We start from the raw sequence: 26705 nt of genomic DNA, 5'->3' as shown, positions 1-26705 counted from the left end.
TGGTGGGTATATGGAATGCACTGCTGGCAATGGTGGTAGAAGCAGATACAATAGGGTCTTTGAAGAGCCTATTAGCTAGGTACATGGAGCTTAGAAAAATAGAGAGCTATGTGGTAACGAATTTCTAGGCAGCTTCTAGAGTAGTTTACATGATCAGCTCAATATTGTGGGCCAAAGGGCTGTAATGTGCTGTGGATTTCCATGTTTACCCTCCTCCCTACTTAGCTGTAAGATCTAACTCAATAGAGAATGCATCTCATCGATATATACAGAATACTATATACACACATCCACAGCATATTAAAATTTAAATTGTCCCATTCAGGTTTAAATATTTAATCATTGTGGAGGATTCTTACTGTTGTGGGATAATGTCTTTCCTGACAAGAGGGATCGGTCTGGCAAGGTGGCTGTGAAAACTATCTTAGTTTCTAGGGCCTCCTCCGTGATGGTTGTAGGAATTGGCTCTGAGACTGCAAGAAGTGGGTATGACAGTTCTGGACACCTTTTCCCAGCTTTTCTCTCTGGATCTGCAATGATCTTTGCTTCTCCCTGGGTCCTGCCTTCTTAAATACACAACAATACCCTTCCAGATTACTCTTAAATGTTGAAATCCAACCAGCATCCACAACTTCTGCTGGCAGGTGTTCCACACACTCACTATCCTCTGAGTGAAAAAAACTCTCCCTCATGTTCCCCTTTAAGTATTTCACCTTTCACCCTTAAACCATGACTTCTTGTTTTAATCTCACCCTACCTCAGTGGAAAAAGCCTGCTTGCATTTACCCTATCTATACCCCACATAATTTTGTATAACTAAATCAAATTTCTCCTCATTCTCCAATACCCTAGAGAATCAAGTCCTATTCTACCTTTCCCTATAACTCAGCTCCTCAAGTCCAAGCAACATTCTTGTAAATTATCTCTGCACTTTTTCAATCTTTCCTGCATGTAGCTGATCAGAACGGCAACACAACACTCCTAATTCGGCCTCACCAACATTTTATACAACTTTGACATAATAGTACCCCTGTACTTTGATTTATGAAGGCCAAAGTGCCAAAAACCCTCTTTTTGTTCCTCTCTCACTGTGATGCCACTTTCAAAAATTATGGATCTGTATTTCCAAATTCCTCAGTTCTATCACACTCTGCAGTGCCCTACCACTCATTGTGCAAGACTTACTCTAGTTTGTCCTCTCAAAGAGCAACATCTCACATTTTTCTGCATTAAATTCCATCTGCCATTTTTCAGTTGGTGCAGGTCCCTTTGCAAACTTTTATAGCCTTCCTTGCTATCCACTACACCCCCAATCTTGATGTCACCTTCAAATTTGCTGTTCCAATTTACAACATAATCATCCAGAACATTGATATATTGTCGATGACAAAAGACAACAGACCTAGGAATGGAAGATATGGATGATAATGCCCAATAACCACAATGGTCATCCTAGACGCCTTAGAATTCCGTATATTTATATAAAAATATAAACAGGCATTTATTTCAAATGTTACCAATTGCCTCAAGTTGTGATAAAATTATCACATAATTAACATAATAGGAATGTGTACAGCTAATGTTTGCGCTTAACTTGTAGTAATTCTTGAGAGCATGTGTCTCTACTTTCCATGATGTTAATTTTAATTACTTGAATTGCAAGGATCAGAAAAAAAGTGACCCATGATTCTCTCACATCATTATATTGCTTTAAAAAAATCATGGCAGCTATACCCTTTTGCCTTCCAGTATAGGACTTCAGTCCAACATACCATCACTGCAGATGATTCTTTGCCAGTTCACAAAACCATCCCAATGATGTACAACTACTAACAATGAATGTCTGTCATACAAATAATCACATACAAATTCATAGGAAGAGAAAGAAAATGATAATTGATTGTGAATTTCTTACTGCCTTGTTCAGTATCATTTGATGTAAATTGTATGTTGTTTTACTCTCTTGTGATAGGCATGAAGAACTGATTATCATGTTCAAGGAGGTGAAATCCAGTTTACTTCCTAAGATAGAGGTTTTACCACCACCTCTGGAGGCAATAAAAACAGTATGTGTATGTTCTGCGTAAAGGTAAAAGTTCATTGTATAACAGCACTATCAGTACTTAGAAAAACTTATAGCATGTGTTGAAACATCACCTAGAAAATAACAATTGAGGATTGCAATTGATTACTGTTGCTCAGGAACTTAAGATACATGATTTTTTCTCCTTGAAATATCACCATTGTTGCCATGTAAATACCTTGCTTCCTACATCCATGCTCAAACTTTGACACAACTCTGAACTTGAATTCCTCAAAATGGGCTTGTAGATTAGTTCTAAGACAACTCTTATCCAGTCAAGTACTTGCGATACAATTGATCATACCATCTCCACCCTCTTGCCCAGGGATCTTACAGCTACTTTTAGAACCACCCAAGAATATACCCTTGCCCACACTATTTTAAGACTACTGTGTCCAGTTTAATATGAACACCATATAACTCTCATCTGCTATTTGTAATTTGTCAACCTACTTGTTTAACTTCTCCAACAAACTATTAAAAAGATAACTTAACTAAGTCCTTGTCACGAACTGTACTTGCTTTTCACCAGCTTTTCCCCCTCCATAGTAAATGCATGAGGCCATCCAAAATGTGTAAATAAATGCAGCTTCTACATCATTAAAACCAATTTCTTCCATCTGCACAACATCAACTCTTTTCTCGGCCTTGGTTCATCTGTCACTGGAATCCTGATCCTTGCATTTAATACAACCAGACACTTTGGATGCACTCCAGTGAAGTCCACAGGTTAGAGCCCTAAACTGCAGCAAGGCTAATTTGGGGGAATTACATAAGAACATGAGATAGGAGCAGGAGTAGGTCAATCGGCCCCTCAAGCCTGCTCCGCCATTCAACAAGATCATGGCTGATCCAATCTTAACTCTAGTTTTCACCGAATCCCACAAGGCAACAGTGCCAACCAACAGGGCACCATGCCGCCCAAACCCATGTGATCACCCAGGAAAAAAAAATGATTTGCCAATTGAGGAGAAAAAATCTGGAAAATTCCTCTCCGACCCATCTAAGATATCGAAAACTGGTCCAGGAGATCACATGGCTGATCTAAACCTAGCCTCATGTCCACTTACCTGCTCGCTCACCGTATCCCCTAATGCCATTTTTATCCAGGAAAATGTCTATCTCCGTTTTGAATTTATTGAGTGTAGTAGCTTCCACAGCTCTCTGGGGCAGTAAAATCCACAGCCCCACTACCCTCTGAGTTAAGAAATCTCCTCATCTCAGTCCTGGAACGGCATCCCCTTATTTTAAGATTATGCCCCCTAGTCCTAGTTTCATCCATCATTGGGAACATTCTCCCCGCATCCACCCGATCAAGCCCCTTCACAATCTTATATGTTTCAATAAGATCGCCTCTCATTCTTCGGAACTCCAATGAGTAGAGTCCCAATCTACTCAACCTCTCATCATACATCAACCCACCCATCCCCGGAATTAACCTAGTGAACCTTCTCTGCACTGCCTCGAGAGCCAGTATGTCCTTTCTTAAATATGGACACCAGAACTGCACGCAGTACTCCAGGTGTGGTCTCACCAATACCCGGTACAACTGCAGTAAGACCTCCCTGTCTTATACTCCATCCCCCTAGCAATAAAAGCCAGCATTCCATTGGCCTTCTTGACCACCTGCTGCACCTGCACCAGGACCGCAAGATCCCTTTGCACAGAAGCACTTCCCAGTTTCTCTCCATTTAGATAATAACTTGCTCTGTTATTTTTCCTGCCAAAGTGCAAGACCTCATACTTGTCAGTATTATATTTCATCTGCCAAATGTCTGCCCAATCACTCAGCCTACCTATGTCCCCCTGCAGGGTTTCAATGTCCTCCACACTCATTACACTCCCTCCCATCTTTGTGTCATTAGCAAACTTCGATACGTTGCACTTAGTCCCTTTCTCCAAATCATTAATATAGATTGTAAAGAGTTGGGGTCCCAACACCGACCCCTGCGGAACACCACTAGTCACCAACTGCCAGTCTGAGAATAAACCATTTATCCCAACTCTCTGTTTTCTGTTAGAAAGCCAATCCTCCACCCATGCCAGAATATTATCCCCAATCCCATGATTTTTTACTTTAAGTAATAATCTTTGGTGTGGCACCTTGTCAAATGCCTTTTGGAAGTCCAAATACACCACATCCACTGGTTCCCCTTTATCTACCCTATATGTTATGTCCTCAAAGAACTCCAACAAATTTGTCAAACATGACTTCCCTTTTGTAAAGCCATGCTGACTTTGTCCTATTAAGCTATGTTTATCCAAATGCCCTGTTACTGTTTCCTTAATTATCGATTCCAACATTTTGCCAACCACAGATGTTAGGCTAACTGGCCTATAATTCCCAGCCTTCTGTCTATTGCCCTTTTTAAATAAAGGAGTTACATTAGCATTTTTCCAATCTGCCGGGACCATTGCTGAGTCCAGCGAGTTTTGAAAAATTATCACTAATGCATCCACAATCCCGACCGCCACTTCCCTTAAGACCCTAGGATGCAAACCATCCGGTCCAGGGGATTTATCCACCTTCAGTCCCATTAATTTATCAAGTACCATTTCCTTGGTGATTTGAATCGTAGTTAGCTTCTCTCCCCCTAGAGCCCCCTGTTTATCCAGTGTTGGGATATTTTGAGTGTCCTCTACTATAAAAACTGATACAAAATATTTGTTCAGCGTTTCCACCATCTCCATTTCCCCTACCATTAATTTCCCGGTCTCATCTTCTAGGGGACCAACATTTACTTTAGCCACCCTTTTTCTTTTTATGTAACTATAAAAACTCTTACTATCTGCTTTTATGTTGTTCGCCAATTTACTTTCATAATCTATCTTCCCTTTCTTAATCAATCTTTTTGTTATTTGCTGCTGATATTTAAAAGCTTCTCGATCTTCAATCTTCCCACTAGATTTAGCTACCTTATATAACTTTCTTTTTAGTCGTATACTTTGCTTTATTTCTTTACTTAGCCACGGATAACTATTTTTTTTCTTTTACACCCTTTTTTTCTTCAGTGGAATATATTTTTCTTGATAGTTGTAAAATAACTCCTTAAATATACACCACTGATCAAGTACCGACCTACCCTTTAATCTATTTTCCCAATCCATCTTAAGCAATTCCGCTCTCATACCATCATAGTCTCCTTTATTTAAGCTCAGTACGCTTGTTTGAGATCCAACCCTCTCATCCTCTAATTGAATATGGAATTCGACCATGCTATGGTCGCTCATTCCAAGGGGATCCTTTACTAGGACATTTTTTATTAGTCCTGTCTCATTACACAGGACCAGATCTAAGACTGCTTGCCCCCTTGTCGGCTCAGTAACGTATTGTTCAAGGAACCCATCCCGAATACACTCAATAAACTCTTCTTCAAGGTTGCCGTGTCCGACTTGATTAGTCCAGTCAATATGAAAGTTAAAATCCCCCATAATTATAGCTGTTCCCTTATTACAAGCCCCAACTATTTCCTGATTTATGCTCCGACCAACTGAGTTACAGCTGTTTGGAGGCCTATAGACTACTCCCACCACCGCTTTTCTCCTTTTACTATTTCTTATTTCTACCCGAATTGTTTTGTTATCCTGATCCTTTGAGCCAGTATCATTTTGCTTTATTGCAGTGATTACTTGCTTTATTAACATAGCCACCCCACCTCCTTTTCCTTCTTGCCTGTCTCTCCTAATTGTCAAATACACTTGTATGTTTAATTCCCAGTCCTGGTCACCCTGCAGCTATGTTTCCGTAATTGCCACAATATCATAACCATACGTAATTATTTGTACCGTTAACTCATCAATTTTATTCCTAATACAACGTGCATTCAAATAAAGGACCTTCAAATATGTTTGACACTTATTTCCTACCTTTTCCTTTTGTACAACTTTACGCTTATCTCCGTAATTCTTTCCCCTCCTGACACACTGTCTTTTTATTCCTCCACTTTTACCTACATCCATTACCTTCTCCATTGTCTTTTTAATTATTTGCTCTCTAGAATCCTCCCCCCCCCCCACTAGTTAGTTTAAAGACCTCTCTGCAGCCCTAGTTATACGATTCGCCAGGACACTAACCCCAGCCCGGTTCAGGTGAAGCCCATCTCTCTGGAATAGTTCTCTCCTGTCCCAGTACTGGTGCCAGTGTCCCAAGAAGCAAAACCCACTTCTCCCACACCAGTCTTTGAGCCACGCGTTTAACTCCCTAATTTTATTTAACCTAGCCAAATTTGCCCGTGGCTCAGGTAATAATCCAGAGATTATTATGCAACGACGCCGGCATTATATTGGATCTAGCAGAGGTCAATTGGGTGAATCTGTTTCAAGGGAAAGGAACAAATGGAAAGTGGGAGGCTTTTAAGAGTTGGTATCAAGAGTCCAGGAGCAGCATATTCCTGTTCGGCTGAAGGGTAAACCTGGATAGTTTAGGGAAATGTAGCTGACAGCAGATATTGAAGCTCTGGTCAAAGAAAAGAAGGAAGCATACATTGGGTTTAGGAGCTGGGGATTAAACAAATTCCTTGAAGATTAAGAATATTTTTAAAAGGGAAATCAGGAGGACAAAGAGAGAGTATGAGGTGGATCTGGCAGGTAAGTTTAAGAAAAATCACAAGGATAGTTAGGGAGGTGGCAGTCTCCTTAGAGATCAGTTTATATCTTGAGCTGCAGGAGATGGTAAGTATGTTTAACAAGTATTTCTCCTCATTGTTTACTGAGGAGAAAATTATGGTTGCTTATGTGATAAGAGAAACACATAGAGATGTTTTGGAGGACATTCATATTACCAGGGAGGAGGTTTTTGCAGCCTTACAGCACAATAAGGAAGATACATCTCAAGGACCTGACCAAGCTCATCTATGGATTTTCTTTTGGGATGCCAGAGAGAAAACTGCAAAGGCCCATTTGGAGACACTTGCTTCTTCATTTGCCTCTGTTGAAGTTCCCAAAGACTAGAAGGTGGCTAATTTGTTCTGTTCTTTAATAAGGGAAACAAGAACAAATACAGGCCGGTCTGCCTGACATCAGTAGTGGGGAAGTTACTTGAGGGAATTCTGAGGGGCGGGATCTACCAGCATTTGGTTAGACAGAGCCCAATTTTAAGGAGTCCATTTCAGTTTGTGCATGAGAAGTCACATTTGATGAATCTTTTTTGAAAAGGTAACCAAAAAGGTAGATGATGGTAGGGTAGTGCTTGCTGTCTATTTGGACTTTAGTTTGGCTTTTGACAAGGTCCTACTTGATAGGCTGGTCTGGAAGTCTAGGTCCCATAGAATCCAAGAAAACTATTAAGGAGGTTTCAAAATTTGCTCAGAGATAGGAAGTAATAGTACTAGTTGAAGTTTGTTTCTTGCAAAGGGGGTCAGTAATTTGCCATATGCCTCAGGGGTCAGTATTGAACCTTTGTTGTTCATTATTTACATAAATGATTTGAATATCAATGCTCAAGTCTTGATCAGCAAGTTTACAGATGACACTAAATTTGGAGGTGTTGTGACAATGAGAAAAGGTTATTATAGATTACAAGGGGAACCTTGATCAGATAGAGAAGTGGGCTGAGCAATGACAAATGGATTTCAATATAGATAAGTGTGAGGTGATACATTTTGGAAAGTCAAACCAGTGTAGGACTTGCACTATGAGAGTGTAATGGAACAGAGGGATTTAGGAATACAAGTGCATGGTTCATTGAAGACAGATTAAGAGATAAAGATTAGTTTTATTTGTCACATGTACATCGAAACACACAGTGGAATGCTTTGTTTACATCAACGACAAACACAATCCGAGGATTGTGCTGGGGGCAGCCCTCAGATGCCGTCACGCTCTGATGCTGACATAGCATGTCCACAACTTACTAACCCTAATCATGCGTCTTTGGAATGTGGGAGGAAACCCCACACGGTCATAGGGAGAATATACAGAGAGCAGCAGAAATTGAAACCTGATTGGTGATCGCTGGCACTGTAAAGTGTTTTACTAACCGCCTCCCACAGCACAACATCACAGATAGAAAGGGTGATTAATAAAAAAGGTGTTTAGCATGTTGGTCTTCAGCAATCAGGGGTTTGAATACAGGAGTTGGAACTTTATGTTGCAGCTGTATAAGCCATTGATGAGGTCGCCGTTGGAGTACTATGTACAGATTTGGTCACCCAGTTATAGAAAAGAAGTGGTTAAATTGTGAAGAGTGCAGAAAAGATTTACGGCCCTGACTAAAAGCCCTCAGTTACAGGTAGAGGTGGGTTGTTTAGTCTATGTTTTTAATTCCTTGGAACATTGGAGAATGAGGAGTGACTGAAGGGAAATAGTCAAAATAATAACAGGCATGGATAACGTGGATAACGGTTTTTTCCTCAGGGTAGGGGAGATGAAAGTTGAGTGGCATGGATTTACGGTGAGAGAGGAAAGACCTGAGGGGCAATTTTTTCATGCAGAGTGTGGTGAGTGTGAGCTGCCAGAGTAAGTAGTTGAGGTAAGTATAGTAGTATTATTTAAGAATTACTTCAATAGGTACAATATGAGGTGGGACCTAGAGGGATATCGACTAAAGTCAGGAAATTGGGAGGAACTGGGTGGGCATGATGTTAGCATGGACATGTTGGGCCTATATTCATGCTTATTGCCCCTATGACTATAACTCTAAACTAACCTTGCATCCTACACCATCTAAAAACATAAACTAATCCCAAACTCTGCAATTTGCTGGCACACTGGCTTCTGATCCAGCAAAGCTTCATTTTAGGACTGTCACCTTTGCTTTCAAATTTCCCTTCGGCCCTGCATCTCCATGTCTCGGGAAACCTTCCAATCCTTTGAAATCAATCAGATGAACTGTTTCATCCAAAACAACTATACATTTCTCTCCATAGATGCTGTATAACCCTTTTTTGTGCTCCCCATTCCTGCATCTAGTCTCTTGTGTCTCCACTATCTGCTCTTGGTCCAAAGTCATACCTCACTCTTCTCAATCATGAAATATACATGTACTGTTACAGTTAAAATTTTCTTATGTGATTGTTAGGATTGTTATCACGTTTACTCTTATGTTCCAAAGAGGTGTTTTGGGATGTTTTCTTAGTTTAAGGAGGTGACGTAATGCAAGCTGTTGTTGTTAATTATTATTGACATTAAATTTTAAGCATTTCCCCCGTCATTGATACTAATGGTACAAATTGGAACAATAGAAAACGTCCATGACAAAAAGTCAATAGTAAGATTTTTTAATGATTAGAGATAGAATTCTGAAGACACACTCCTTTAAACAATGGAACCAACATTCCACCACTGTCAATAAATTACTTGTATACGATTTCGGAACTCTTCCCTTTACAAAATTATAAGTTCTGTCGAAATACGTTCGCACAATCATGTTGTAACGAATAAAAGTTGTAAACTGTGAACATTTCGTAAGGCAAAATGCACTGGGTCAACTTCGAAACTCCATCTCCAATCTCGCGAAATACTTTTCTGTTACTTTGTTTTCCTAAGGTTGCAATACCTTTCGTCCGACGTTTGGAGATGCTCTTGCTTCACTTTTCTAGCCAAGTGGCACGAATCATAAAGTTCCTACGGCTAAACTTTTATTAATGTCGTATAATAAAAAAGGCATGCACAGTAAAACTTAACAGGCCAATGGCTTAGTTCATGATTAGCATTTTGTATTGTTTCATACCCTAAGCTCGATGCACACCCACAGTTTGCAGGGAGAGTGCACGGCACCTCACTCCCTTTTCCTGCTCCCTCCCATAACATCAGGAAGGGCTTCCCAGCAACTGCCTCAGTGAACAAGCTCCGGCGTGACAGCGCCTCCCGCCTCCCGCCTCTCGCTCTTGCCCAGCTCGCTTTGCCCCTCGCTGACATCCCCACCCCCTCCCGCTCGCGCTCGCGGACCGGCTCGTCGCCGCTGTCGTTCATTGGTGCAGCCCGAGACAAATTGGCGCCATTTTGAAGCGTTCCGGGGGTAGGCGGCAGCGGCAGCGGCGGCGGCGCTGGGAGCTCTGGCTTTGGACACGGGTGAGTGTAGGGGAGAGAGCTGGAGGGTAAGATCGCGTACATTTAATCGTTTTTCTTGCCTCCCCCGCGTTACATTTTGAGGGCAGCGAATGCAGAGTTGGCGTGCCGAGGGACACGCTGTCCGAGTTTTGCGGGGTGGGCGCAGTGCCGTCTCGGCTCCGTTCCCTGCCTGTCCGCCTTCGCTGCTTTCGAACTCGCCTTTGCCTCTCGTTGCTGTCGTTTTGTTTTAGCAATTGGGAGAGTGTCTCTGCTGTAGGACACCCTGCCCGGGATCGGCGTGGAAAGCGCTTTTGGATTCCGCTGGAAGCCATGGGGCGAGATGATTATGATTGCAGCGTGTATGTTTTTTTGTGCATATGGGTGTAAAAGGGGAGAAAGATTGAACATTTATATTAGAAGTGTGGTTGGTTGGTCTTTTCCCCAAAGGGTCGAGTTTGCAGGGGTTTGGGGCCTGTTTTTGCTGGTGTTTTGCTGTGGCCTGGAGCTTGACGTACTTCTTCACATTTTTATATTTTTCCTCCTTTTCAGCAAGAAATCGCCGATTCAATATAGAATTTTTAAAAAAGTAATTATGATGGGACCTATTGAATTGTAGTCGATTATGTTGACAAATATATAAATAATTAAATATGTTATTGTTACTGTAGATGTTAGGTTTGATCAAGAAAGTGATTGATAGTGAAGCTGGAATACTGTAAAGCAAGATAGTGTTTATGACATTCCTCTCGTTTCCTACCTGCGACAAACAGCAGCCGTTGTGGATCAAGAATGGTTACAGGTTTTGATGCGCAAGTGTTCTCCACCCTTTGAATTGAAAAAGCCATTTTTTAGTTTTCATTCAGAAACCACATTTAGCAGAATAACTTTTTGAAACCAAATATAATGCATAATCTTGAAGAAAACAAAGACTTGTTTCTTGCTTTGATTAGCAAAAAAAACTTGCAATTTGAGAGTACAATGAATTTTCCAAGTATTGTAAACAGTTTCTTTTTTTTCTGCATCTTATAAAGCACATGAGCTTGGCAATATTTAAATTATTTCCCCACGTTTTAATGGGAATCTTTTGAATAATCGTTCTTAAATCTGTTTAGATTAGAACAAAAATAGTCTGTAAACAAAGCTAACCTAACTGTTTTGAGTGCTCGTTTTGTTAATGTTTCAATATAACTATAGATTGGATAACTGGTGTTCTCAAGTTGTGTATTTTTGTCTTAGAGACCATAAATCAGATCAGTTATTACCTCAATTGAATAAGTTAGAGGCACTGTGCGACCTATCCATGCTTGCTTATTGTGTTTTTTGTATTCTCATATATGTTAAGATGGAAGGTGTTGACAAAGGTGTTCTGATTTCCTTTTTCTGTTTGATGTTCGGTTAAGTACGAGTATCTAGTTTTAGCAAATGGCAGAATTAGATAAAACTTCTCTTGCACAGCATAATTGGAGGTATAATGAGTAAGTTTGCAGATGACAAGTAATGGTATTGATAGTGAGGATGATGGTCTTAAATTATAACATGGTGTTGATCACTTGGTATATTGGGCAGATCAATGTCAGATTAAATTAAAGCCTGTTAATTGCAACTTGATGCATTTTGGGAGGTCTAATGAGGGAAGGGCAGGATCCTAAATGTGTTGAGGAATTGAGGGACCTTGGTGTACCAGTTAGTAACTCACTCAAGGTGGCAGCACAAGTTGATAGGGTGTTGAAGAGGTGTATGGGATATCAGTTTTCGTTTGTTGGGGCATGACATAGAATCTAAGAACATGGGTGTCATGGTACAACCTAATAAAAATTTTGATTAGGCCACAGCTACATTCCTGTACACTATACAGTTCTGGTTGTCAGTCCGTAGGAAGGACATTGACTGTGATATAGCCTAGCGTGGAATGCTTCAGTTATGAGGAGAGACTGGATAGGATTGGTTTGTTACTCAAAATTCAGTAAGTGGGAAGAGATATTCAAAATTTTGAGCAGTGTACATAGGGTGGATTATGAAAAATATTTCTGCACACAGAAGACAGCTAAAATCAGAAAGCATAGGTTTAAATTGAGGAGTAATGGGTTGAAGAGATTCTGAGGGGGAAAAATTATGCCAGAAAGATGATTGCAGTCTTTTAATGCACTGCCTGAGCAGGTGTCAGGGCCAGCTACACTCTCTGTCATTGAGGAAGTATCTAGGTGAGCACTTGGAATTGACAAGTGCTGCTAAATGGGGTTAGTATATATGGTTGCTTAATAATTGGCATGGACATTGTGTGCCAAAGGGCTCTTTTTTTCTGTGCTATGTATCTCTAAGGCTAACGTGATTCAACGCCACTTAAAGAAATGTTGCCTGTTGAAAGTAAGTTTACGTGATTTACATTGCCTTAAAAATTCTGTGGAACCTTTGTGCATCGGTTCACTTGTAGCATAACTAGCACTTGGCATAGCAGTAATTCCCTTGCCCTTGAGATACAAAGTATAAGTTTGGGCTTTACAGTAGAATTTCAGGGTTTTGACCACAGTTCCATTTTTTTTTGTTGTATGTAAATTTGTATGGAGTGCTGCAGCAAGGAAGCAGAGATCCCACCATCCAGGCCATGTTCTCTTCTCAATACCGCCATCAGACTGGAGGTGCAGAAGCCTTGGGTCCTATGCCACCAAGTTCAGGAACATTTATTACCCTACAACTACTAGGCACCTGAACTGGTGTGGATAACTTCATTCACCACTAGTTTGAACTGATTCTATGACTTATAGGTTCACTTTCAAGGACTCTTTACAACTCTTGTTCTTGGTATTTATTTGGAGTTTGTCCTTTGCAGAATGGTTGTTCGTCAATCTTAGTTTATGTGTATTTTTGTGGCAGTCTTTTGTATTTTTCTGTAAATGCCAGCAAGATATTTAATAGTTACTGTATAGTCACATTAATGTACTTCCATAATAAATTTACTTTGAAATTTGAATTAATTGCTGCATTTACTAAAGCAGTAACTATAACAACAATGCAGAAGTAACTTCAAGTGTAAAATGATTGTGACTATCTGAGGAGTGAAAAGTAAGATTGTGAATTTGTTCTTTGCATTATAGCATTGTAAAGTTTAAGTTGGGATATTGGGCATTTTAGACAGGAACAGAACATTGGCCCAACAAAGCTTGTCAAATTCCTATTCACACAAGTTATAATGAACTTGATCATAATTTATTGTTAAAGAAGACCTTTCTTATTAATATTGGATGGCAAGTTTATTAAACCTCAGATTTTTTGTTTGAAAATATTTCAGCTTTTTAAACTCTAAACTGCAATGTATGTGTCTTAGAAGTATGAATTTACTTTGGATATCTAGCTAACAACCAATGGAGAGATGAAGATTTGGTGGGTCCAATACAACTTGTAGACCTGGCTATGTGGATTTAAACATAGAGGAACCACTGAAGTCCTATTCCAATATGCTTATAAAATGTTACGATAAAATGTTACAATGACATGCAAACGAGGTGTCATTGTAGTATCTAATAGTTCAACTTTTCCAATTTTGGTCTACTTGTACATGTAATGAATCATCTAAACTGTGTAGTTTACATTATGACTGTTCAGTGTTGAATAGTTGACTTGAAATAGTAATAAAGTAATAGTTGAAAAGCTACAAGTAGCTTTTATCAAAAAGGAATTTAACCACACATGGATTGAGTGATGGATGTCTTTGTAATCTTGAAATACTTCTTTGTTTTTAATTATTGCAGGTAGGTTGATTATTATTGATTTACAGGTTTCCCCCGCCATTCAAAGGTAGAGCATTCCTATGAAATAGTTTGTAAGCCAGAACGTCGTAAAGTGAAGAAGCAATTACCATTTATTTATATGAGAAAAATTTGTGATCATTTGCAGACCCAAAAAATAACCTACCAAATCATGCCAAATAACACATAAAACCTAAATTAACAGTAAAAGCAGGAATGATCTGACAAATAAACAGCCTTTATAAAGTAGGAATACTTTTCTGCAATTATTGCAGCACTGTGCGCCACAGCAAAAATCTCACGCAAGCGCTCTTGGCAGCACTCGCGGCAAAAACACATGGCGCAAGCGCTCTCAGCAGAAGGACTCTTTCCAGTAACTTTTAAGCAATGAAGCTGCCACATCATACCAAATAACACATAAAAATACACAGCCTGTATAAAGTAGAAATAATGTACTTCCAGTTTAGTTTCACTTACCGGAATCGGGAAGACAGTGAGCACACTGATGATGGTGTGTTAGGCTGAGTTGTCAGAGGTTGGGGTGGTGGGAGACTGGGTGTCATCTCATCTTCGTTTGTTTCCATCAGGGCAGGCCGGTCATCTTCTATGTCTGCCTGCCTCGGTGTCGAAGGTCAGGGTTTGTCATCTGCTGTGGCTGATGTGGAAGGCTTGAAAAATGACAGTATGCTTGACTGCTTAGCCTCGCGCATTTTTCTATCATATAGTTCTTTGTAAGCACTCAAACCATTCTGCAAATATGCCCTAAACCTATGTACCCTTTCAAAATTAAAGTCATACTTTTCTGCAATCATTGCAGCGTTGTCAATCACAGCGAAAATCTCACACAATTGTTTCACGTTCCGTTCCTGGATGACTTCACTTTAGGGCTGTTCGCTACTGTGTTCGGCTTCAATTGTTATCCTTTCCTCTTCATCAGCTCTTCATCTGTCAGTTCTTGGTCATGGGATGCCAAAACCTCTTCAGCATCATCTTCGTCAACTTCCACAAACTCTTAGCCAAATTCACTATATCCTTCATTCACCACGATTGAAACGCTTTATTATGTTTAGTTTTACACTAGGTGTAACACCCTTATGCGCTCTTTGAGCTTTTCCGATACCTTAGAACTCATCTTGCTAACAGATGTGCAAAATAAATCGACATAAAGCACAGATGCTCACAGACACGTGTTTAAGTAATGCTGGCTAGAATGCAGTTCTGGGGGGGGAGGAGCTTGGCTGCTTGGCGTGCACACTGCCTTTTTTTGCATGCTACCTTTTTTTGTGAAAATGCCTTCTGTTAGTGAAACCTGGTAACTAAAATAGGTCTTTTCTAACAGCGAGGTGTCGTAAAACGAGCATTTGAAAAATGGGGGGCACTTGTATTAATAACTTAATGCAGATGATGGAAATCCAAAACAATGGCTGAAACATCGCCAGCGAACAGGCGGGCTGTACACATAAGTAAAGACAAATGTAACTTGGGGATTCCAATTTGTCTTAGTAGTTGGTTCTCTGTAATTTCAATGGTGATAGAATAAAGAACTGCTATGTTTTTAAGTGCTTAAATTTGAGGGCATGGTGAGGTTTAAATAGTGTCAAAAATCACTGCATAAATTTCAACAACCTGTGTTCATGCAGTACCTTTTTTTTAAAAATCTAGTTTTTAAAAAAAAGTCCCAAGATGTTTTACAGATATGTGGCATTAACTCAAGTCAGTAGTCTGAGTGATTCTGAAGGACAAGGTTTAAGGGGATGGTTCTGGAGCTTGGTGCTTGAGTAATAGAAAATATGACCTCTAATGGGATAGGGAATTTAAAAGTGGGGGTGAACATTGGGGTTAGAGTTGGAAGTGCATTTATTGCTTGGTGGTTTGGCAGGAGGTGGGTACAGAATTGAGGCGAGGTGAGAAAATGGGAGTGGCTAATACAGGTGAACATTGTAAATTTGAGATGTTAAGTTTAATATAATGCCAATTTAGGCCAATGAATAGAGCTGAAGATGGGATGAGATTTGGTGTGAGGCTGAATACTAAGAAATAAGTTTTAGTGAGCTGACTTATAAAACAAAATATTTTTTGGAATATTTCAAAAAATATTTTAGAAAGCAGAATTAATAATTTGAATACATGTAGCAAGCTTTGGATAAAGGTACTTTGAACCCATGGACCAGTTTAAGGAGAAGAGGGGAACTGTATACTGGTACCAGTATTCTTGTGAGGTGTTCTGCTTGTGCTGTGAGAAAGGTTAACCTAATTTCAAATAAAAACAGAAAATGCTGACAAAATTCAGGTCAAGACAGCTTCTGTGGAAAGAAGAGTTAATGTTTCAAATTGATTCTTCATCAGAACTGGACATCTTGCTGGAATGTAATAGGCTGCCAACGTGTGGAGGAGCACATTTACAGCGAAATTGCAGAAATTTGCAAAAGCTGTAAAGTAGTGGTTTTGGGGGATACTATCTGTTCAAATTAGACTAAGATAATATCAGTCATATAAGTGACAAATAGAGGGGAGAATTTTTTCACTGTCATTATGCTTCTGATCCAACAGGTGAGGCAAATTACTTTGTTCTTGAAAATAAGTGAAACTAAGTGAAGCATGTACTAGCTAAGACAAGAAAGGAAAAGGTGATCATGATGTAGTAAGCTTTAGAGTACCTTTGGAAGTATAGAGCACTCTAAAGCAATACAGCTTCATTGGGATAAGGAAAGATCTGGGCTGCACAAATAGTTTTTTTGAAGTTTCATCTTGTCATCTAAAACTTTGGAAGTTCTATAGATGCACAGTGGGGGGTATTTTGACTGGTTGCATCATGGGCTGGTATGGAAACACCAATGCCTAGGAATGGAAAAGTCTGCAGAAAGTACTGGATACAGTTCAGTCCAACACAGGTAAAGCCCTCCCCACCATTGAGCATATTCCCATGGAGCACTGCCATAAGTAACATCCGTCATTAAACCCCCCCCCCCCCCCCCAACTATCTAGGCCCTGCTGTAGACTCGCTGCTACCAATGGGCAAAGGTGAAGGAGTCTTGGGCCTCACACCACCAGGTTCAGGAACATTTATTAGCTATGCCTCTTCAGGTACCTGAACTAGCATGGATATCTTCACTCAGCATAACTCTGTGCACTGATTCCACAACCTATAGACTCTCTTTCAAGGACTTGACAGCTCATGTTCTCGATATTATTTATTTTTCATTTGCGCTATTTGTCTTATTTTGCACATTAGTCATTTTGTCAGTTTGCATATAGTTTTTCATAAATTCTATTATAATTATTTTTCTGTAAATACCTTTTAAGATCTGGTAGTATATGGTAATGTGTGTATTTTGAAAATAAATTTACTTTGATAAATTGGAATTGAGCTTGGTAAACAAAATAGTAATTGAACAATAAGAGATATTTAAGGTGGAGATTTTCCACCAATAGTGTGGGTATAATCACAGAAGGGCAAGGAATTGGAGCTCCATCAATGATCCAAAAAAGAGAATAAAATGGAGCTGAAAGATAGTGATAGTGTCATAGGCTATGTCATTAAAACAAGGGAGTACCAGGATGATTGAGGGAGCTTCCATGGGGAAGTTTTAAAGGGAGGATGAGAAAAGACTGGAGGCAAACATAAAAGGAATGCCAAAATATTTTGCGTATTGTGTATCTTATTAAAAGGAGGTGTGTTGATCAGAAACCAAAAAGGGAATTTTACTAATTGTTTCAGTAGGTGTGGCTGAGGAATTAAATTAATATGTTAACATTACAAAAAAGGTGTAGGGAGATGCTGAAAGGGTAAATTTAACAAGAAAGGCTGGTTGCACTTAAAATGAATTAGCCAATTAATCCAGATAAGATGTATCCTTAGTTGCTGAGAGATTTAGAGAAGGAAATTTGACAGGCTCTGATATTAAGGTTAGTAGTATGAATGAGTTCAGGGTACTGATAATTATTTTATTGACACGTACTGAGATACAATGAAAAACTCTTGTATGCCATCCATACAGATTTCACAGCATCAGTATATTGAGGTAATACATGTAAAAGGCAATAACAAAGTGCAGGATATAGTGTTGCAGTTACAAAGAATGTGCAGGCAGATAAGACAATAGCCATCACTAAAGAGATAATGCTGAGTAAACTTGTGGGCCTAAAGATAGACAAGTCCTCTGGTCCTGATGGAATGCATCCCAGGGTACTGAAAGAAATGGCAGAGGTTGTAGTTGAGGCTTTGGTGATAATTTACCAAAATTCTCTGGATTCTGGGCAAGTCATGGCAGAATGCAAGATGCTGAATGTCACCCCACTGTTCAAAAAAGAATGTAGGCAAAAGCTATATGCCTGTTAGTTTAACATCTGTAGTTGGAAAAATGCTTAAGCTATCATTAAAGAAATAGTGAGGTATCTGGAAAGAAATGGATCCATCTGACAGATGCAGCATGGATTCAGCAAAGGCAGGTCCAGTTTGGCAAACTTGCTGGAGCTCTTTGAGGATATAACAAGTGCAGTGGATACAGGGGAACAGATGGACGTTATTTACTTGGATTTCCAGAAGACATTCAATAAGGTGCCACATAAAAAGACTTATCCATAAGGTAAGGATGCATAGATTTTGGGGTAATGTATTTGCATGGATATAGGATTGATTAACCAATAGAAAGTGGAGAGTTGGGATACATGGGTGTTTCTCTGATTGGCAATCAGTGGTGAGCAACGTAGCACAGGATTTGGTGCCCACAACTGTTCACAATGTACATTAACGATCTGGAAGAGGGGACTGTGTAATGTATCTAAGTTTGCTGATGACAAATTGAGTGGAAAAGCAAATTGTGCAGAGAGATATAGATAGGTTAAGTGAGTGGGCGAGGGTCTGGCAGATGGAGTACAATGTTGGTAAATGTGATGTCATCCACTTCAGAAGAAAAAATGGAAGATCAAATTATTTAAATGATAAAAGATTGCAGCATGCTGCTCTGCAGAAGGACTTGGGAGTGCTTGTGCATGAATCACAAAAGGTTGGTTTGCAGGTGCAGCAGACTATCAAGAAGGCAATTAGAATGTTGGCCTTCATTGCTAGAGGGATTGAATTTAAGAGCAAGGAGAGTATGCTGCAACTGTACAGGGTACTGATGAGGCTGCATCTGGATTACTGCATTCATTTCTGACCTTGCTTGAGGAAGGATATACTGGCTTTGGAGGCGGTGCAGAGGAGGTTCACTAGGTTGATTCCAGAGATGAGGGGATTAGACTACGAGGAGAAATTGAGTTGCCTGTGACTGTACTTATTGGAATTCGGAAGGATGAGAGGAGATCTTATAGAAACATATAAAATTATGAAAATGATAGATAAGATAGAGGTGAAAAAGCTGTTTCCACTAGTAGGTAAGACAAGAACTAGGGGACATAGCCACAAGATTTGGGGGAGTAAATTTGGTATGGAGAATGGGAGAAACTGCTTTTCCCAGAGAGTGGTGAAACTGTGGAATTCTCTGCCCAATGAAGCAGTGGAGGCTACCTCAGTAAATATATTTAAGACAAGGTTGAATAGATTTTTGCATAGTAGGGGGGATTAAGGTTTATGGGGAAAAGGCAGGTAGGTGGGGATGAGTCCATGGCCAGATCAACTGTGATCTTATTGAATGACTGAGCAGGCTCGATGGGCCAGATGGTCTACTGCTGCTCCTATTTCTAATGTTCTTATGTATCAAGGAGTAGATTGTCAGGTCAAGAGTCCACCCTGTTGTACAAGAGGTGAATTGCAAAATTCAAGTAAATTTATTATCAAAGTACATATGTGTCACCATATACAGTCTTACAGCAGTCACAGTAACTCCAAGAAACATAATAAAATCAATGAAGGACTGCGCCCAACAGAGTGGACAGCAACCATTGTGCAAAATAACTAAATACAAAAACAATGGGAAAATAATAATAAATAAGGAATAAATATTGAGAATATGAGTTGAAGAGTCCTTGGCAGTGAGTCATAGATTGTGGGAACAGTTCAGTAATGGGGCGAATAAAGTTGAGTGAAGTTTCAAGGGCGTGATGCTTGAAGTTAATAACTGCTCCTGAACTTGGTGGTACAGGTCTTGAGACTGTTATACCTACTTCCTGATGGCAGCAGCAAGAGAAGAGCCTGGCCTGGATGGTGGGCTTTCTCTGATGGATGCTGCTTTCCTGCAACTGCGCTCCATCTACTCAGTAGATGTCCGATGGTGGGGAGGGCTTTACCTGTGATAGACTGGACCATATCCATTACTGGATGCAGGATAAATGCTGTATGTATCCTTGTATAATTAAGGAGTACAAGGATAAGTCCAGTATCTCCATTAAGCTTAAATCTCTGGATAAAGTTATAGAAACAGTGTGAGAATTAGCAGTCATTTTTGGCAAGCATATATTGATCAGGAAAAAGTCAGCATGATGTTGCTGAAGGGAAATCATGTCAGCTTTGTATAAATCTGCTTTTCAGTAATCTGGGCTGAGCTAGTGAGGCCAGCATTTATTGCCACTGGAATGCTTGCTAGGCCATTTGAGAAAGCTTTTCCAAATCAACCATATGGAGTGGGTCTGGAGGCCAGATTTGGTAAGGATGAGGGAGTTGCTTCCTTCAAAGGACTTCAGCGAATCAATTTTTTATAAGATTTTTCATTACTAAAAATTATTTGTTGCTTTTTAAAATAATATTCCAGATTATTAATCTCAGTTTAAATTCCACAGCTGCCATGGTGTGATTTTGGACTTGGCTCTCTGGACCGTCAGTACAGCCTTCTGGATTCCTAGTCTGGTAACTTAATCACTTTGATACTGCTCTGCTACTGATAGTTTCTTAGAAGAAAAGAAGGTCAATGAGGAAAAGATGGTTTTGTGGCATGAATGGATTTCTAAGTAGCATTTGTTCAAGTTCTACAAAATAGGTTAGTTATCAAGATTAAATCCCAGGAACTAAAAGGGGTTAATAGCATGCATTAAAATTGGCTAAGCAATCGGAAGCAGTGAATTACAGTGAAAGTTTTTTTTAAACTGGATGGAATTGTAGCATGCAATTTTGTGAAAATTGTACCTTATGCACCCAAGTCCATGAAGAAAAATTGCTGCTTTTCTTCAAGGGCTTGTATGCATAAGGTGCAATCTTCAAATTTGTAGAAGATATAAGAATTGGAGGTTTTTATGTTTGTAAGAAGAATAGTATTAAAACTTTAGTTAAGTTGTAGCTGGGTTGTTGCAATGAATGGTGAAGTGGCAGTTGAAATGTAATGCTGAGAAATAATTGCTTCTGTTGGAATGAGTCAATGAGAAGAGACAACATAAATTAAGAGTACAATTCTTAAAGGGCATGAAAGCAGGAAGGTTAAAGGAACATATATTTTCTTGAAGTGGGAAGGCCGATTAAGAAAAATATATGGATCCTGGTTTACAAATGGAGTCATGCAGAAAATTAAGAAAACCTGGATGAAACTTTAAAACACTGGTTCAAGCACACCTGTTGAACCAGTATCATGTTCATTTGTAGATGCCATACATTAGGAATGTAAAGTGAAGAATTTTAGTTAAGTGAATGGACAGGAGAGGCTAGAGCATCAATCTGCTGAGGGAATTTATCGTCCTGCTTATTATTTGTTGCTTCAGATTCCAGCATCTACAATCTTTAGCCTGTCCAGCAGAGACCAGAGTTTTTCTTGAAACATGAGAGGTTCCAAGAGGGTCTGATGCAAGTGTTTGAAACCAAGAAGGATATTGGTAGAGTACTGGAAGGGTCAAGAGCGAAGGGTTATATATACAAGATTGCAAAAGAGCCAAAAAACAACAAGAGAAAGAAATCATGAAATTAGTGTATTGAATCTGATGCAGATTTCAAGAAGAGGTAGGTAATGGAAGCAGGTTCAATTGTGGCATTCAGCAGGGAGTCAAACAAGTATCTAAAAGGGCAGAATTTGAAGGGTGGAATTAGTTCCAGCTGGATTGTTCTTTAATAGAACAGTACAGCACAGTATATGCCCTTTGGCCCACAACGTTGTGCCAATGATGTAATCTTCTCCATAATCAGTCTAACGATTCCTTCTCATGTACCCCTCCATCCACGTGCCTGTCTTAAGTCTTTTACATATCCTTAATGTATCTGCCTTTATCACCTCCCTCCTTATCATTTAATACACCTCTATCAAGTCTCCTCAGCTTCAAAGAGAAAAGCCCAGCTTCCTCAGCTTTTCCTCACTAAATCTTGATCTCTAATCCAGGCAGCATCTTGGTAAATATTGTCTGCACTTTACTAAAGCTTCCACATGCTTGATATAATGAGGTGACAAGAACTGAATGCAATACTCCATGTGGTCTAACCAGAGTATTATAGAGCTACAACATTACCTCGTGGCTGTTGAACACAATTCCCTGAGTAATGAAGGCCATACACAGCATAAACCTTCTTAACCACCCAATTAACTTGCGCAGCAACTTTGAAGGATCTATGGATTTGGGCCCCAAGATTCCTCTGTCCTCCACACTACTAAGAATCCAGCACTTAACTTGGGACTCTGCCATCAGGTACGACCTTCCAAAGTGTATCATTGGATGCTTTTCTGGATTGAACTTCACCCATGTTGTCAATGTCCCATTGTAACCTATGACAATCAACGCTACCAACCCACACAAAATGCTGGAGGAACTCAGCAGGTCAGGCAACATCTACGGAAGAGTAAACAGTCGATGTTTCAGACCAAGACCCTTCTTCAGGACTTGTTCAACACTGCTAACCTTTGTGTCATCTGCAAACATTCTAATCTACTTCCTCATCCAAGTCATTTATAAAAAGTACAACTAGCAGGGGTCCAAGAACAGATCCTGCAGAACACCTTTAGTATGGGACCTTCAGGCAGAAAACACTCCATTGTCTACCACCCTCTGTCTTCTGTGCACATAGTCAAGTTTCTCTGGATCTTAAGCCTCTTGACTCTTGAATAAGCACACCATGGGAGAAGCCTGTCAAAATTCATATACAATACATCTACCTTCATCAATTTGATTTGTCATTTCTTCGAAAAGTCCCATCTGGCTGAACCTATCCCTCACAAGCTAAGCTAACTGTCCCTAATCAGACTATGCTTCTCAAAGTGCTTGTACATGCTATCTCTAATAGTCCTCTCCAATAGTTTGCCCTCCACTCATGTAACTCAATGATCTATTATTCCCAGGGTTATCCCTAGTACTTTTCTTGAACAAAAGTATAATGTTTGCCACACTCAAATCATTTTGTACTACTCCTGTGGCCAACAAGGGCATAGAAGATCACTGCCAACAGTGCAGCAATCCCTTCCCTTCCTTCCTGTAATAACCTGGATTATATCCCATCTGGCCCTGGGGGCATACCTATTTTCATGTTTTCAAGAGTACCAGCAGTATCTCTTTCATAATTTGGCATGTTTCAGCACATTCGTTCTGTGCTGCTCTTCTATTCGTTAACATCCCTCTCTGCTGAATACTGTACCAAATTAGTAATTAGAGATCTCCCCTACCTCCTCTGACTCTAAGCATGTTTCCACTTTTGTCCCTGATTGGTCCTGCCCTCACTCTAGTCATCCTCCTGTTCTTAACATACATGTGGAATGCCTTGGGATATTCCCTAATCCTGTTTCTCATGTCCCTATTTTGCTCTTCTAAATCCATTGTTAATCTTTTTGGTTCCTTGTAAGTTTAAAGAGCCCTGTTTGGTCTTTGCTTCCTTCTCCTTGATTAAATGTTACACATCTCGTCAACCTTGGTTTCTTCACCCTACCATCCTTTCCATGTCTTAAAGAAACAAACCTATTTAGATCAAAATGTAAGTGCTCCCTAAAGAATGTCCACATTTCCCTGAGAACATCTGTTTTCAACTTGCTCTCCTAAGTAAAATCACAAAATGATGAACGGTTTCGGCCCAAAACGTTGTCACTACCTCCTCCCATAGATACTGTCTGGCCTGCTGAGTTCTGCCAGTATTTTGTGTTTTTATTTATTTCCAGCATCTGCAGATTCACTCGTGTTACTCTCCCAAGTTCCTGCTTATCAGCATCATAATACTCCTCCCCCAGTTAAATACTTTCCCACGTTGCCTGCTGCTATCCTTGCCTAAGGCTATGCCACAGGTCAGGGAGATGTGGTCACTGCCTCCAAAATGCTCACTCTGTTTGATCTACAGATCTAAGGTGTCCTCTCCTCTAGTTGGCCTGTTCACATATTGTGTCAGGAATCCTTCCTGGACACACCTAGTAAATTCTGCCTCATTTAAAGCTCTTGTACTAAAGGGGTGCTAATCAATGTTGGGGAAGTTACTGTCACCTGTGACAACAATACCTGTTAGCCAGATAATGATTGATTGATTTATTGATAGATAATAGGTGCAGGAATAGGCCATTCGGCTCTTCTAGCCAGCACCGCCATTCACTGTGATCGTGGCTGATCATACACAATCAGTACCCCGTTCCTGCCCTCTCCACATATCCCTCGACCCAGCTATCTATAAGAGCTCTATCTAACTCTCTCTTGAATGCATCCAGAGACTTGGCCTCCACTGCCTTCTGGGGCAGAGCATTCCACATATTCACCACTCTCTGGGTGAAAAAGTTTTTCCGCATCTCTGTTCTAAATGGCCTACCCCTTATTCTTAAACTGTGGCCTCTAGTTCTGGACTCACCCATCAGCAGGAACATGTTTCCTGCCTCCAGTGTGTCCAATCCCTTAATAATCTTATATGTTTCAATCAGATCCCCTCTCATCCTTCTAAATTCCAGTGTATACAAGCCCAGTCGCTCCAATCTTTCAACATATGACAGTCCCGCCATTCCGGGAATTAACCTTGTGAACCTATGCTGCACTCCCTCAATAGCAAGAATGTCCTTCCTCAAATTTGGAGACCAAAACTGCACACAGTACTCCAAGTGGGGTCTCACCAGGGCGCTGTACAGCTGCAGAAGGACCTCTTTACTCCTATACTCAATTCCTCTTGTAATAAAAGCCAGCATGCCATTAGCTTTCTTCACTTCCTGCTGTACCTGCATGCTTGCTTTCATTGACTGATGTACAAGAACACTTAGATCTCCTTGTACTTACCCTTTTCCTAACTTGACTCCATTTAGATAGTAATCTGCCTTCCTGTTCTTGCTACCAAAGTGGATAACTTCACATTTATCCACATTAAACTGCATCTGCCATACATTTGCCCACTCACCCAACCTGTCCAAGTCACCCTGCATTCTCATAACATCCTTCTGACATTTCACACTGCCACCCAGCTTTGTGTCATCAGCAAATTTGCTAATGTTACTTTTAATCCCTTCACCTAAATCATTAATGTATATTGTAAACAGCTGCGGTCCCAGCACCGAACCTTGCGGTACCCCACTGGTCACAGCCTGCCATTCCGAAAGGGACCTGTTAATCACTACTACTTGTTTCCTGTCAGCCAGCCAATTTTCAATCCATGTCAGTACTCTCCCCCCAATACCATGTGCCCTAATTTTGCCCACTAATCTCCTATGTGGGACTTTATCAAAAGCTTTCTGGAAGTCCAGGTACACTACATCCACTGGCTCTCCCTTGTCCATTTTTATAGTTACATCCTCAAAAAAACTCCAGAAGATTAGTCAAGCATGATTTTCCCTTCATAAATCCATGCTGACTCGGACTGATCCTTCTACTGCTATCCAAATGTGTCGTAATTTCCTCTTTTATAATTGACTCCAGCATCTTTCCCACCACTGACGTCAGGCTAACCAGTCTATAATTCCCTGTTTTCTCTCTCCCTCCTTTCTTGAAAAGTGGGACAACGTTAGCCACCCTCCAATCAGCAGGAACTGTTCCTGAATCTAAAGAACATTGGAAAATGATTACCAATGCGTAGATACAGCATAGTAACAGGCAGTTCTGGTCCAATGAGCCCTGCCACTTAATAACACCCATGTGGCCAATTAACCCTCTGACCCATATCTTTATAGAATGTGTGAGGAAATGGGAGTACCCAGAGAAATCCCAAGTGGCTATGGGAGATGATATAAACTCCTCACAGACAGTGGTAGAATTGAACCTGGTTCACTGGCACTTTAATAGCCTTATGCTAACTGCTGCGCTATCTATTACTGCACCTTTACAAAATATGCCTACAGATCTGCTCATCAGGATCCCTATTCTATTGAGGGCCTATAGAATGCTCTAAAAGAGTGATTGCTCCCTTCCTGTTTCTGACTTCCCCTTACAGTGACTCAGTAGATGATCCCTCCATGATGTCCTCCTTTTCTACAGCTATGATCTGTCCCTGATCAGTACTGTCGTTTCTCCCATCTCGCCTCCCTTCCTGTCCCTTTTGAAACATCTACACACTGAATGTCTGACAGCCATTCCTCCCCTTGTGACAAACAAGTCTCTAATGGCCACAACATTGCAGCTCCAAGTACTGATCTATATTCTTAAGTTTATCATGCTTGTTCTTGAAACTTCTCACATTAAAGTAAACTCATTTCAACCTATCCAATTGCCATATCATCCTATTCTTACTGTAGCTCCCTATATATGCTCTACAGGACCTCATACCTTTTCATAGATAATGTCATTAGTGCCACTATGTGCCACGCTTTCTGGCTGCACTTCTTCCCCTTTAAGAATCCTGTGCTCTCAGTCTGAAATGTCCCTGATGTCCCTTGTACCTGGGAGCCAGTGAGGCAGTGTGAACTTTTTTCCATGCTTTAACAACTCTTAGATCTATAAATTTTGGTGCTACACGGCATGTGATTACACGTCTAACTAGCAGGATGGTCAAAGACTAACTGGAAATTGCAATTTGAACCCAGAATTCACAAACAGGAATATGATAATCAGATCTATTTTAGTGATGTCAGTTAATGAAAAAATATTGCCCACCTCTACATAGA

The 26705-nt window shown here is 40.2% G+C and overlaps 1 protein-coding gene across 3 annotated transcripts in view; it reads left to right on the top strand.

The window, feature by feature from the left end:
- The first annotated feature begins 9956 nt into the window (after positions 1-9956).
- LOC132391212 (sister chromatid cohesion protein PDS5 homolog B-like) overlaps positions 9957-26705 on the top strand; it is a 278188-nt gene continuing 261439 nt past the window's right edge. The window contains exons 1-2 of one of the 3 annotated variants that reach the window (XR_009511122.1): positions 9957-10093; positions 20530-20596. The gene's annotated coding sequence lies outside the window, so the exon portion shown is untranslated. The remainder of the gene's footprint in view (positions 10094-20529; positions 20597-26705) is intronic. The other 2 variants (XM_059964115.1, XM_059964116.1) reach the window with 2 other exon arrangements.

Source organism: Hypanus sabinus, chromosome 3 (genome assembly GCF_030144855.1).
Source record: "Hypanus sabinus isolate sHypSab1 chromosome 3, sHypSab1.hap1, whole genome shotgun sequence".
In the NCBI taxonomy this organism is placed as follows: Eukaryota; Metazoa; Chordata; class Chondrichthyes; order Myliobatiformes; family Dasyatidae; genus Hypanus; species Hypanus sabinus.
This window is presented reverse-complemented; position numbering and strand designations above follow the sequence as displayed.